This window comes from Apium graveolens, chromosome 5, assembly GCF_009905375.1.
Source record: "Apium graveolens cultivar Ventura chromosome 5, ASM990537v1, whole genome shotgun sequence".
Classification (NCBI taxonomy): Eukaryota; Viridiplantae; Streptophyta; class Magnoliopsida; order Apiales; family Apiaceae; genus Apium; species Apium graveolens.
In genome coordinates this window covers 203,532,443-203,548,694 of record NC_133651.1, presented here as the reverse complement: position 1 = coordinate 203,548,694, position 16,252 = coordinate 203,532,443, and the positions used below count along the sequence as shown (strand labels likewise).

Genomic DNA, 16,252 nt, shown 5'->3' with positions numbered 1-16,252 from the left:
AAAATCCTACAAACTACCCACGTACCCCCCACCCCCCTTATCCGCGTGTCAACCACCCCCCCCATTTCTTTACCCATCCAGCCTCCTTCTCCCTCTCTGTCTCTCCATCGTCTCGTATATTTATATATTTTTTAACTTTCAAAAATTCATATCTTACAAACCGTTCGTCCGTTTAATACGAAACGAACGCGTACAGACTCAGAAAAATATTCCGCTTTCAATAAAATTACTTTCAAGACCCAAATTCTTTTGTTTCGAAAGGTCGCTTGATTTGCAAATTGATTCTGAGTCGCATATTGATCAAAAAGTTGTATTTTTGACCCGATTTTAGTTTTAAATGTATCGTGTCGAACATTTTGATGAACCGAGGGATGTGTGTTATGAATTGTGTGATACATGAGTTATGTGCTTATGTGCTATATGAATTATGGGTGTATGTGGATCAAGATTCATGTGTTTGTCTGTTATATTTATGTGTGGGCTATCGTATGGGTAGACGATAGGCTTTTGACGCGCAGTTTGTCGAGTGATTATCATTTATGCGATTAAAGTTATATCTTTTAATTATAGATGCGGATCATTCGAGTTGATCAGGACAAGACATTGGATAAAGAATGGAATGGAATAGCATTGGATATCTAGCTTCTAGCAATCGCAGGAGCAGCATATCAGTAAAGTGTTGAAAGGAAAGACGGTGATGTTTTGAGACAGAATGTCAGAATAGATGTGTCGTTGTGAGTGTGACTAACTACTAAAACCCAAAGGCAAGTATTCCTATCATCACTTATTGTTCAAGTGATATTTATTTTGAATCCTATCATGCAAGTATTATTTTCCCTATTCAGTTCAAGATAGATAAATGTTTTACATATCGCTGAATTAAATAATTCTGTTTATGCAAGTTTTCATCTGCTATTCAAGGTTCAGAATTGCTAAGTGATTTTACATATCAAATTACCGGATTTATAAATGTTTTGGATTTTAAGAAAGATGATTTTGTTGCGAGTATTTCGGCCTAAGTAAATGGGGGAGTAAAATTATTTGGGATGTCGAATAATTCGGCTCCTTTTTCAATAAAAAGGTTTTAAGATTGGAATGGTTACTGGTTATAGCGTAGGTGATTGAGATATCGGTCCAGCTGTAATATCTTTCAAGCCTAGTTATACCTTTTCTGGTGCCCTATAGGTACCGTATGTCTTCGGGATACGGGTAGTGCCTATATTTACGGTATGGCTGCGAGATACCGGTGTTGTTTCGTGACTGATCATCGGGAACAGCATGAAATGTTATTGGTTCCAATCTAAATTGATATTTAAATTTCTTTATTTTTTTGATAATCATAGAATAAATGATTTATCAACTATTTATGTTTTGGAATAATGGTAAAATGCAGTTTTGATTTAGATTCTGATTTATGCTGATACTTACGTTGTTGGTAAATATCAAAGGTGGTATTAGTAAAGATGATTGATGTTGACTTCAGTATGGGTGTTGTGAGCAGCAAAGTTAGTATTGATATCTAATTTGATATGACAGCAAAATAAGTATTGATTTCAAGAGTTCGGTTTGAGTAAAGTTTATGATTCATTCCATGATCATTGTTTCATGTTATTGTGGTTTACGATATTTCCGTAAACACTATTTTACGAGTTTTATTCTCGTCAAGATTCAAAATATTGTTAAAGCATTTCGCTCAAAAATATCAAAATGGTTTTGAATACAATTAAGGAATCAATTCTGGGATTCCTCAACTAAAGTTTATGATTCGGCAATTATGATTTCAAATGTTCTGCTCTAATGCAGATGTCGGTTTTATATCAAAACAACCATTTATATATTATAATGAACTTGCTGAGCATTTCTTTCACTCATACTTGCCTATTTTTAAATTTAACCTCCAGTGAGGACTAGCTTGAGTTGTTTAGCTGCGTAATTAAAGGAAGCAAAGAAGAAGCTTTTGGGAAGGTGGTTGGTCCAGGGTTTGCGGACTAGTGTAAGTTTTATTGTATAAAGTTGTTTATATTATATTGTATTATAGTTGTGTATTTTATTTGGGCCTAGTATACTTCATTTCGAAGTTATACTGGTGGGTTTAAATGTGAGTTGGAATTTATTGAAAAGAGTTTTAAAAGAAAGTAAAAATTTATTGGTGGAATTTGGATACCTTGTTTCTAGAACTGTAAGCTTAAAAGATCTTGGAGTAGTTTGGGGTCATTTATGATAATTATCTTCCGCTGGCATTTATTTATTGATTTAACAGGTTAATTTGGATTGAAGTTTTATAGTGACGACCAAATCCTCTTACCCCGGATTTAAGGGCGTTACAGGTTGGTATCAGAGCTGAGGTTATAGTAAACTAGAAACGAGAGTGTATAGGAGTGTGTATAGCTATGTGAGGACGTTTGAGCTCATATCGAGTTCCTGTTGGACTATCGGATATAGTACCAATGATTAAGTTAACATAAGGCGTATTCGTTTGAGATGATTGTGCTGAGCTGAACAAAACTCCTGGCAGCTGCAAACACCTAGTGTGGAATCTTCTGAGGCTACTACGATTCGACGACGATGAAGATTATCGACATCATTAGAATATGAAGGAGTGTCGAGAATCGGATGACGAGTCAACATAAGAGTTCAACTAGAAGATAAATATTAAGACCTTGGCAATACCTTCTCTTTCTATAACTTCTTTTGACCTCTCTCAAAAAAGAGGTATCTGTCAGATGATATATTCCCTAATACCTGTTTGGTCATTTTATGCTAGAATTTTGTTTTCTGGATTTCATTTTTCTCCAGAAATATCAGCTTTGAAATATTTTCAGTTTTATTCATTTGATTTTGGATTCCTTTGATATTCTTTTATTTCAACTGAGATGAACAACTCTAACTTTAGGGGACACAAGGTATACCTGTCTGTGTGATAGGAGTTGGATGGGATGCCATCACTTGTGTGTATTGTGAATACATGAAGGGTAACAATCTTTAGTAGTGTCTTAATTTGGGCACGCAATACCAAGTTCGTTTGATCATATTGATCTCTCAGTTATTCTCTTATTTCAACAATACTTTTTCTCAAATTCAGATTTTGGTTCCGTTATGATATCAAATTATGTTCTTTTTGAAATTCCATGATTTTATCATTCCAAATATTCGAAGGTATGCCAATCAAGTTAAGCTGAGTATCCCGGTCAAGTCAAAGTAAGGCGATGTGTTGGAATTACGAAAGATGACAGTGGAGTGCAATGCGATTACACTATCACTGGCATATAGCGAAGTCAATATGTTTCTTTATTTCTCTCTTTATTTCTCTTTCTTTTCTTCTCTCTATCTTTCTCTCTATTCTTCTTTCTCGCGATCAGTAAAAGTAATTCTATTGAAGAATTGGTCAAAGGATATGAATGGAACAGTGGTGCACAGTGAAGCTCCTGTAAAAGTTTTATTATACCAGGAATACAAGATTCATTTGAGATTATGGAAAATTGAGGTTATTTGGAAATGGAAAGTTGATTAGAAAACCCGCAGTGCTCTCTTCTGCTGATTCCGAGGACGGAATCCTTATAAGGGGGGTAGATTGCAATATCTCATATTTTCAGATATTATTATTATTATTTGAAATTGTTTATATGAATTTTAGTGAATTATATGATAAGTGGAATTGATGTTTGGGTGTTTATATGTGATATTATTTGAGTATTTGAATTATTATACGTCCAGAACAAAATATAGATAATTGTCATATTTTTCTGGTAATTTTTGGACTGTTAAATGATTTTATAATGATTTATGTATTTATTAATTATTTTCTGAGTAATTACAAAACTATTTTATAAAGCCAGGAATCGTCCAACTTCAATCGTTTTTGCGTTTTTACAACCCGAAACTCTTCCGAAAACTCATTTCTAACCTAATCTGGTAATTTAGACATTTTCCGTGTTTTGACTTTTTCGATCCGGAGTACGGCTTAACCCGTGCGCGTCCCGACATACAATTTTCGATACGATAATCATTTTGGTAGATCAATAAAATCCGTATTATCGAAAGATGGGATATTATTATATTATTTTCGTATAAAGTATTTTATAAGAATCCCGATTTTGATGATTATCCAAATATGGTATTAAATTATATCGTTTTATAGTTACTTAGCGGCTAAGTAATCTATTTTCGGATATTTATTTGCATAAATACTTGGATTGTCTCTAAAATTGTTTTTATGCTATTATAATTACAATAATTATTTTTGGGGATTTATAAAATTTAGAAATCAATATTTCATCAATTATTTAGCCCTGTATGATTTTCTGATTGCATTTATTTGTAAAATCTGTATTTAAGACCATAATTCTTTAAAAATTATGAAACACATATTTATTTAAGTTTGAAATATTCCGAGAATTTTAAAATTATTTTGGAAATTTTTGGGATTAATTTCACCAGCGCGTTGATTCGTTTAATTGCTAAAAGCGGGTATAAATTGCGTTTCAAAAATTGTTTTAAAATTACGAAATTTATGTTTTTATAAACTTCGGGATATTTGTAACATTTTAAGACTATTTTCCTGTTTTTCTGAATTTATTTCAAGTGCAGCTCGGTTCGTTAAATCGTGTAATGCGGGTATAGCGAGCGAGTCAAAAATGCTTTAAAAATTATGAATATTTTATTTTATTAGTTTTTTTTATATTCTGAGAATTTTAGAAATATTTCAGTTTCATAAAAATTATTGGACCGGGCACTTATCGGGACATCAAACACCACAAAAAAATCAGAAGTTTATTTTTATAAAATCATGGGATTTTCAAATATATTATATTTTTATATTTTTGAAATATTCATAATTTTTAGGAAATTTTGGTATAAATTTCATATTTATTTCATTAAATATTATTCCCCGTTAAATATTAATTTTGGGCTAATTGATTCGAATTGATTTTAGTTAAAAGGAAAAGAAAAAAAACAAAACAAAACAACAAAACAAAAATCCTACAAACTACCCATGTACCCCCCACTGTTAGGGTGAAAACACGCGTTAATATTCACGCAAGTATACGCGTTCGCAAGTAATATAGAATACTTTCTAGTTCGTTTCCACAGAGACTCAGACTAATTATGTTCAATTAAACTCACTCACCAATGTATGATTACTTCTCAATGTTAAGACAATAACACTTAGATTTGATTAACTAATTATGAACTATAATTAACTACTAGAATTAAACACTTAATTAACCCTTAGAATTAACAATATTAAAATACTCATGAGATCACAACTTCATTACTACTTCCTTCAGTAGTCATTGTTATTACCCTTAGCATGCAACAGCGATGATATTAATCGAATAACACGAAACTGATAAAAGCCAACTTTCATTGTACTAATACCATTCTACCAAACATCCACAATTAAGATAGAAGTTGAATAGGCATCAATTATGTTGAGTCCCTATATGTCTACAGAAATTGACAACATAATGATTTAAGAACAAGTTATTCCTTTTGAATACACAGGGCGAATAAAACGGTTAGAGTTACCCACTAATCATGCAGACTCGTACATGAACCTATGCTAGCATGGCAAGTTCTAAATCTCGAGATCCACCGTCGCTTCACAAGAGATTAACACCCTATCTTATATGTTCGCGACGCACATAAGACAAATACGCACAACCAATACTAGATATCATACAATCATCACACACTAAGGTATTAAACAACTAACTAAAGAAGTACATAGTAAATCCATTACGACCCCATGATCACGATTAGCCCATGTTAGCACTCATCGGCATCATGGGTTCATATGAAAACATGATAAATAAACACAATAGAATAATAACTAAACTAATTATATTAAACAAGAGTACGTCACAAGAGTAAATAGGTTCAAAGCAAAGAAAAATAGCATCCAACGTTACAACGAAATAAAGAATCACAAGAAAATATGCTTCCTCTTCGTTGCGATGTGCTAAAACGGTCTTCTTCCTTATCTCCTTCGCTCCTTGATTAATACAACGATCCAACACACATGAAACGTCTCGGAAATCTAATTATATAGGAGTCCCATAAAACCCAGATTACTCAGAAGTTGGAAGCCAAACAGAATTAGAAGTCTAAAATATTAAATCTGAAATTACGACCCTGCGCGGCCGCTCAGCATAGCTGAGCGGGCGCTCAGCTTCCTGCGCGGCCGCTCAGCATAGCTGAGCGGGAGCGTAGACCCCTTCTGGAAAAATGGTTTGTTTGCTCCGTTTCTTCGCTGTAATCTGCTCCTCTCTTCCCACTTGCAATGCTAGACACATGCCAAGGCCTATTATTGATGAATTCTCCCCCGAAATGCAACTAATACCCTGAAATGCATAAACACTAGAAAAACGCATCAAATACACAAAATACTTGATTTCAAGACACCAATTTAAGCTATTATAAGTCGTTCTAAGTGGCATAAAATGCCACTTATCACACCCCCAAACTTAAATCGATGCTTGTCCTCAAGCGTCACAGACTCAAAAACAAACAAAAAACATGCATGAATGCAATCAATATGAAATGCAGCGATCCCCCTTACTACGACCAAATCAACCAACTCACGGCATCTCAACAAATGTAATTAGGCAAATAAAGATCAATCGAATCATACAAACTAACATACAGCCAAAAACGTGGTGTGTGCAGATGATTAACAGATATGCTTCGCAACTAGATTAATTATCATGACTCAACTATCATCCAGGAAATCGCATGATTATACAAAGAATAAAAATTCTAGGCACAAAGTGACTTATAACACTTCGAGAATCCTGGAGCTTATTACGGAATCATGCTTTTTATTTATAACAACAAATGCTTATTTGATCGTGCAATGAGTGAGGTCCACAAAAGACTTATACAATGGTATCCATGTAGCGAGCGTTAGGTTAGCGAATCCCAGACTATAAAAGCCTTAGGTCACTAGGCACAAGTCCCCTAAGAACTTATTAACTCGAATACCAAAGCGCCCACTCGAGATCAATTATGCATTAACTCTTTATTATTATTTTTTTCTCTTTTTTTTTCTATATATATTTTTTTTTTCAAAAATTTCTGAGCAAGTGCGTTTAGCTCCATCCTGCTCAACCCTAGACTACTCGCATACACATACGAGTTGGCTACTAGCCATTTGACGCATAGCCACAATTAGCAACGAATTCCATTTTTTACTCCATATTTTTTCTTTTCATGCCTTTTATCACTAAGAACCTATTATAAAATTCTAAGCATAATAAATAGATTAACCTCGAAAACCGTCGAACCATAACAAGAATCTAGTCCTTAAACATTCTCTAAGACTTAGTAAAATTACAAGTGTTTCTAGCATGCATATCAACCTACACGATTCAACATTACTTTAATGCTATCACTGCACTCGCATCAACATCACAAATCAGTCGGCAAATCAGCGAAAAAGGGATCATGGCAAATGCATGAGCTACATGACATGATAAACAAATAAAGCTATAAATAATAAAAAAAACTCTATATGGCAAAAATTATGCAATTATATGAATTAACTATCATGAATATGCAACTATATGACACACACACAAAATATTCCTTAACTACCACCCCCAAACTTAAAATCTTCACTGTCCCCAGTGAAGGTAGTAGAAAGGAACACAGGGTATACCTACTCGGAGAGATCATCATCATCATCACCCTCAGTGGGTGGTGTATCAGGAGGCGGATATGAAGAGTCCTCACCAAAAACTGGCCACTGGATCTCAGCTCCAAGGCCTCGAAAAGCGGTCCCTAGCGCAAGGGTGAGCTCCTGAGCAAACTTGCTCTACGTCTTGTACATAGCATCCATCCTCCGTGATAGCCTCCTATGCTGGGCATCAGCTATCCCAGCACCCTCCTGAGCTCTAGAAGAACCAGCCTCATCACGCCTTGGCCTCGCCATAGTAGCACCTCGTGCTGGACGCCCTCCTGGAAGACGATAACCCAGCCCATGCTCCTCGGGCTCACCACCGGTCCACTCCTGCATCGCATTCAGAGTCCCGGAATCAATAGGAACAGCCGGCAACTGCAACTGCTCATGAGACGACCACTGAACTCCCACCGCTCGGCAAAGCTTAGTAACCGTGGATGCATAAGGGATATTCATGTGCTTAGCTCCCCTCAAAAACTTCAGAATTCCTTGGTAGATGAACTCACCAAGGTCCACATAATACTGCTCATTCAAAATTCCCCACAACAACTGTGCTCTCTCAACTGTGACCTCATGTGCATGCGAAGAAGGCAGAATATTAGCACAAATAAATGCATTCCATGCACGGGCATACCTGTTCATTGCGATCGACGGAAAGTGACGATACTCATTAGTTCAAGTCTTGAAAGTGCATACTGTGCCCGGCATACAGAGAGTAGCACAAATCAAATCCAAGTCAAAATCCTCAGCAGTCTTCTCGTTCCAGCTCTCCTCCGTGGGCTTCCTCTGTCTCTGCCCAATCACAAGGCGAATCGCCGCTGGGTGATAATCAACCGTCATCCCCCGGACCACAGAATACCTATTCTTCTCGGCCTTCGCATTCGCATAGAACTCACGAACCACGCTCATCGGCACTGCTTTAGGCGACTCACAAAAAGCTATCCACCCCTTCTTAGCAATCATAGGCAACAACTCACCATCTCTCCCCGATGGTAAAAAGCCCCTCTCCTTCAGAATCGACTTCCCCAGAAGCCTAGTGTACTCCTCCTCAGCAGCCCTATCATTCAAACAAGGCCTCACAGCAGTACCCCTCGAAGAATCAGCAGTAGGGATAGTGCTGCTGCTATCAATAGTCCTTGCTCTCTTGGGTGCCATCGAATCTGGATAAAAGTACTTGAGATTTATGTTTTTGTGTTTGGGAGAGAGTTGAAGTGTAGAAAGAGTATGGGAGATATATGGGATAGGTGTATGTATATATAGGGTATGGATTAGGGTAGAATTTGATTAGGAGTGGGTTTAAGGGTTAAAATCATGGGATAATGGGGAAATAGATCGTGGGTGTATGGGCTGTATTTTGTTTTTTTATTTTTCTGATTTTTTTGGATTTTTATGGAACTAAAAAATTTTCTCCTAGCCGACCCCTAAGCGGTCGCTCAGGAAAGCTGAGTGGGCGCTCAGCTTGCTGAGCGGTCGCTCAGCAGAGTTGGGCGGGCGCTCAGGAGGCTACGGGAAAAAAAAAATTATGGCCCAGTTTTTCTGATTTTTTTGTGGTTTTGGATAGGTTATTAACTTCTAAGGGTTCCTGTAACAACAAATCATGGGTTGCCTCCCACGAAGCGCTTCTTTTTTGTCATTAGCTTGACGTTGCGTACCTTCCTCAAGTTGACAATAAAATGGCACTAAACACTTCTCGGTTTGCCGTGTCCCCATAGTAGTGCTTCAAACGCTGACCATTAACCTTGAATGCTTAGTCCGTATCATTCTCAAAAATCTCCACCGCTCCATGTGGAAACACAATTTTGACAATAAAAGGTCCAGACCACCTTGATTTTAACTTCCCAGGAAAAAGTCGGAGACAAGAGTTGAATAAGAGAACTTGTTGCCCCGGCATGAATAACTTAGGATGTAGCTTCCTATCGTGCCACCTTTTCAGCTTTTCCTTGTACATTTTGTTGTTCTCGTATGCTTGGAGTCGAAATTCATCAAGTTCATTAAGCTGAAGCATTCGCACCTTTCCAGCTGCATCTAGATCCAGGTTCAACTTTTTCAACGCCCAATAGGCCTTATGCTCAAGCTCTGCAGGTAAATGACATCCTTTACCATACACCAGTTGAAACGGGGACATACCAAGTGGAGTTTTGTATGCTGTTCTGTAAGCCCAAACAGCTTCATCGAGCTTTAAAGACCAATCCTTCCTTGACGGACAAACAACCTTCTCTAGAATGCGCTTGATCTCTCTGTTAGATACTTCCGCTTGACCATTTGTTTGCGGATGATAGGCAGTAGCAACTCGATGATTCACGTTATAACGCTGCATCATAGAAGTGAACTTACGGTTGCAGAAATACGACCCTTCATCACTTATGATTACTCGAGGCGTTCCAAACCTTGTGAAAATCTGCTTATGAAGAAAATTTAACACTGACTTTGCATCATTTGTCGGTAGAGCTTTGACTTCTACCCATTTTGAGTCATAATCGACTGCCAGCAAGATGTACTGATTGTTGCAGGACGAGACAAAAGGCCCCATGAAATCGATTCCCCAAACATCAAAGACCTCGACTTCAAGCATCACATTTAACGACATCTCATCCTTTCTCGTCAAATTTCCCACTCTTTGGCAACGATCACACCTTAAAACAAATTGATGAGCATCCTTAAACAAGGTAGGCCAGAAAAAACCTGCTTGCAGAATACGAGCTGCCGTCTTCTCACCACCATAGTGTCCTCCATAAACTGTGGAGTGGCAGTCTCGTAATATCCCCTTCGTCTCACAGAATGGGATACATCTCCTGATGATCTGGTCAGCTCCCTGTCTAAATAAATACGGTTCATCCCACATATACCACTTCACCTCATACAGAAACTTCTTCTTTTGAGCTGTGGTCAAATTAGGAGGCATTATATTGCTGACAAGATAATTCACAATATCTGCAAACCATGGCTCTTCCTCCTGAACTGCGAACAACTGCTCATCCGGAAAAGATTCGTTGATCAATGTCTTATCATGTGAAGTAGACTCGAGATTCTCCAATCTAGAGAGATGGTCAGCTACTTGATTCTTAGTGCCTTTTCGATCCTTGATCTCTAACTCAAATTCATATAGTAAGAGCACCCAATGAATGAGTCTCGGCTTCGAATCCTTCTTGGAAACCAAATAGCGAATGGCCGCATGATCAGTGAATACTGTCACTTTTGTCCCAAGCAGATAAGATCGAAATTTTTTGAAACTAAAGACTATAGCCAAGAGCTCCTTCTCAGTAGTGGTGTAGTTCATTTGGGCCCCATTTAAGGTCTTGCTAGAATAGTAGACCACATGAAAGAGATTATTCTTGCACTGCCCAAGAACTGCGCCTACCGCATAATCACTCGCATCACACATCATCTCAAAAGGCTCTATCCAATCCGGTGCTGTAATAACTAGTGCAGTGATTAAACTCTTCTTAAGAGTCTCGAATGCCGTCAAACATTCATCATCAAATTTGAAAGACACATCCTTCTCAAGCAAGTTGCACAGCGGCTTAGATATCTTCGAAAAGTCCTTGATGAAACGCCGATAAAAACCCGCATGACCAAGAAAACTACGGATTTCTTTCACAGAAATAGGTGGTAGAAGATTTTCAATAACTCCCACCTTGGCTTTGTCCACCTCAAGACCCTTGCTAGAGACCTTATGCCCAAGAATAATGCCTTCACACACCATAAAATGACAATTTTCCCAATTGAGCACCAAATTAGTTTCCACACACCTTTTGAGCAGAGCACGAAGATTATTCAAACATTCATCATACGAATGTCCAAAGACGGAGAAGTCGTCCATGAACACCTCGACATTATTGCCAATCATGTCAGAGAATATAGCCATCATACATCTCTGAAAAGTGGTCGGTGCACCACATAACCCAAACAAAACTCTGCAAAAAGCAAACGTGCCAAATGGACAAGTGAATGTAGTCTTTTCTTGATCCTCTGGTGCAATACAAATCTGATTATACCCCGAGTAGCCATCCAGAAGACAATAATACTCATGACCAGCCAACCTGTCAAGCATCTGATCAATAAACGGAAGAGGGAAGTGATCCTTCCTCGTGGCCTTGTTCAACTTTTGGTAGTCCATGCATACTCTCCATCCTGTGACTGTTCGAGTGGGGATCAGCTCGTTCTTCTCATTTGCTACCACAGTAATACCTCCTTTCTTAGGCACATATTGCACGGGGCTCACCCAAGAACTGTCAAAAATAGGATAAATGATTCCTGCATCCAGCCACTTCAGAATTTCTTTCTTCACCACCTCTTTCATGATAGGATTAAGTCTGCGATATTGCTCAACAGTTGGCTTACTACCCTCCTCGAGCAGAATCTTATGCATGCAATATGAAGGGCTGATCCCCTTGATGTCTGCTATGGTCCATCCAATAGCCGATTTAAATTCTCTCAAAATCCTTAAGAGTTTGTCATCCTCACTACCTGAAAGGTCAGATGTAATAATAACAGGTAATGTAGATGCATCACCTAAAAAAGCATACCTCAAGTGTTCAGGAAATGGCTTAAGCTCCAAGGTGGGTGCTTCCTCAATTGATGGTTTGAGCTTTCCTTCAGCATTTTTGAGGTCAGAAGTACCCAGAGATTCAAACGGCATGTCCAGCTTTCGCCTCCAGGGAGAAGCATTAAGATATTGTAATTGCTCATTGCCATCCTCATTATCACTGTCAAAATCCCCCACTAAGGCCTTTTCTAATGCATCAGACATTAGCATATGATCGAGTTCTGAAGTAACCGCAGAATCAATCAAATCCACTTTTAAGCACTCCTCATCTTCTGTAGGGAATTTTATTGCTTTGAATACATTGAAGGTCACATCCTGATCCTGCACCCTTATTGTAAGTTCACCTTTCTGCACATCTATCAAGGTACGGCCAGTAGCCAAGAAAGGTCTTCCCAAGATTATGGGAATCTTCTTATCTTCCTCGAAATCCAGAATAACAAAGTCTGCAGGAAAGAAGAGCTTATCCACTTTGACTAGCACATCCTCCGCTATGCCTCTTGAGTAATTAATAGAACGATCAGCCAATTGTAGAGACATGTAGGTGGGCTTTGGATCAGGCAAATCTAACTTTTTAAAGATCGACAACGGCATCAGATTGATGCTTGCTCCCAAATCGCAAAGACATTTGTCAAAAGACAACTTGCCAATGGTGCAAGGAATGGTGAAGCTACCTGGATCTTTAAGCTTTGGAGGTAACTTTTGTTGCAGCACAGCACTGCATTCTTTCGTTAGAGCAACGGTCTCAAGGTCATCCAGTTTCACCTTCCTTGAAAGAATACTCTTCATAAACTTCGCATAACTAGGCATTTGCTCCAGAGCCTCAGCGAAAGGTATATTGATGTGAAGTTTCTTGAACACCTCTAGAAACTTACCAAACTACTTATCCAGCTTTTGTTGTTGCAATCTCTTAGGGAAAGGTGGTGGAGGATAGAGCTATTTCTCCCCTGTATTACCCTCAGACAGAGTGTGTTCAACAATAGTCTTCCTTGGTTCCGCCGCTTTCTCCTTTTGCTTGACTTCTTCATCTCCAACTTCAGCTTCTCCTTCTTTTGCCTTTTCAGCATCAGCAACTTTCCCGGACCTTAAGGTAATAGCCTTGACTTGCTCTTTAGCTTCCTTCTTGCCTGGAACTTCCGTGTCACTGGGAAGTGTGCAAGGTTGGCGATTGAGCACTGCATTGGCTATTTGACCAATTTGATTTTCCAATGTCTTGATCGACACTGCCTGACTCTTGCATAATAGGTTAAGTTCCTCAAAATCAGCATTATTGGGTGCAGCTGCACCTCCCTGTTGAGGATATGATTGCCTTTGAGCATACTGCCGTGGTTGCTGGAATCCAGGTGGATTGAACTGTTTACTCACACCTTGCTGATATGGTGGCTGAATAGCATTCTGATTATTACCCCAGCTGAAATTTGGATGATTTATGTTGTTAGGATGATAAGTAGCTGGCACAGGCTGCTGTTGTCGCTGATAATTGTTCACATACTGAATAGATTCGTTAACAAGAGAACACTGATCCGTAGCATGAGAACCTGCATAAAGCTCACAGACCATAGCTATTTGATTGACTCCATAGGTAGCTAGAGAATCGACCATCATAGACAACGCTTGGAGCTGCACTGCAATAGCGGTGGTTGCATCAACTTCCAGAATACCTGCTACCTTCCCAGGCATCATCCTTTAAGTTGGGTTTTGATGCTCATTTGCAGCCATAGTCTCAATAAGATTATAAGCCTCAATATAGCTTTTGGCCCACAAGGCACCTCCAGCTGCTGCATCGAGCATGGGCTGAGATTGGGCCCCTAAACCATTATAGAAACCAGTGATCACCATCCAATCGGGCATTCCATGATGTGGACATTTTCTCAACATTTCCGTGTAGCGTTCCCAAGCTTCGCACATGGATTTTGTAGGTTGCTGCGTAAACTGAGTAAGAGCACTCCTCATAGCAGCAGTCTTGGCGATTGGATAGAACTTCACCAGAAACTTTTGCGCAAGATCTTGCCAAGTAGTGATGGACCCAGCTGGTTCAGAATGTAACCAGTCCTTAGCTTTATCCCTTAGTGAGAATGGGAAAAGCCTCAGCTTGATAGCCTCATCAGTCACACCATTATATTTGAAAGTACTGCAGATCTCGACAAAATTCCTTATGTGCATGTTGGGGTCTTCAGTCGCAGCTCCTCCGAAAGAAACAGAGTTCTACACCATCTGAATAGTGCCCGGCTTGATTTCAAAGCTGTTAGCTTGGATAGCCGGATGAAGAATGCTTGACTGAATGTCATCAATTTTAGGCCGAGAAAAGTCCATAAGAGCTGGATCTGCCGGAACAATACGATCACCCATGATTACTGGCTCTTTCTGCTCACTTCCTGAATCCAAATCTTCAAAGTCTATCTTCTCCCCGAAATATCTTGAACTTCGTCTATCTCCTCAGCTGTATCTAAAGTCCTCTTGCGAGTACGAGAACGAGTTTTCATAAACGCTCGCTAAAGTACCTGAAACACAACCAGAAACAATAAGTAACACGTCTTAATCACTGAGTCCTAACGACCAATGATGGTAAGTACATAAACTAAACAAATACGTCGAGTCCCCGGCAGCGGCGCCAAAAACTTGTTAGGGCGAAAACACACGCTAATATTCATGCAAGTATACGCGTTCGCAAGTAATATATAATACTTTCTAGTTCGTTCCCACAGAGACTCAGACTAATTATGTTCAATTAAACTCACTCACCAATGTATGATTACTTCTCAATGTTAAGACAATAACACTTAGATTTGATTAACTAATTATGAACTATAATTAACTACTAGAATTAAACACTTAATTAACACTTAGAATTAACAATATTAAAACACTCATGAGATCATAATTTCATTACTACTTCCTTCAGTAGTCATTGTTATTACCCTTAGCATGCAACAGCGATGATATTTATCGAATAACACGAAACTGATAAAAGCCAACTTTCATTGTACTAATACCATTCTACCAAACATCCACAATTAAGATAGAAGTTGAATAGGCATCAATTATGTTGAGTCCCTATATGTCTACAGAAATTGACAACATAATGATTTAAGAACAAGTTATTTCTTTTGATTACACAGGGCAAATAAAACGGTTAGAGTTACCCACTAATCATGCAGACTCGTACATGAACCTATGCTAGCATGGCAAGTTCTAAATCTCGAGATCCATTGTCGCTTCACAAGAGATTAACACCCTATCTTATATGTTCGCGACACACATAAGACGAATACGCACAACCAATACTAGATATCATACAATCATCACACACTAAGGTATTAAACAACTAACTAAAGAAGTACATAGTAAATCCGTTACGACCCCATGATCACGATTAGCCCATGTTAGCACTCATCATCATCATGGGTTCATATGAAAACATGATAAATAAACACAAAAGAATAATAACTAAACTAATTATATTAAACCAGAGTACGTCACAAGAGTAAATAGGTTCAAAGCAAAGAAAACTAGCTTCCAACGTTACAACAAAATAAAGAATCACAAGAAAATATGCTTCCTCTTCGTTGCGATGTGCTAATACGGTCTTCTTCCTTATCTCCTTCGCTCCTTGATTAATACAACGATCCAACACACGTGAAACGTCTCTAAAATCTACTTATATAGGAGTCCCATAAAACCCGGATTACTCAGAAGTTGGAAGCCAAATAGAATTAGAAGTCTAAAATATTAAATCTGAAATTACGACCCTGCGCGGCCGCGACCCCTTCTGTAAAAATGGTCTGTTTGCTCCGTTTCTTTGCTGTAATCTGCTCATCTCTTCCCACGCAATGCTAGACACATGCCAAGGCCTATTATTGATGAATTCTCCCCCGAAATACTACTAATACCCTGAAATGCACAAACACTAGAAAAACGCATCAAATACACAAAATACTTGATTTCAAAACACCAATTTAAGCTATTATAAGACGTTCTAAGTGGCATAAAATGCCACTTATCACCCACCCCCCTTATCAGTGTGTCAA

At 38.4% G+C, this 16,252-nt stretch overlaps 1 non-coding gene across 1 annotated transcript; it reads left to right on the top strand.

Annotated features, from left to right (window-relative positions):
- Positions 1 to 14,073: 14,073 nt before the first annotated feature.
- Positions 14,074 to 14,180, top strand: LOC141663004 (small nucleolar RNA R71). The gene has a single exon (XR_012551098.1). It is a non-coding gene; the product is annotated as a small nucleolar RNA R71 (small nucleolar RNA).
- Positions 14,181 to 16,252: the final 2,072 nt, after the last annotated feature.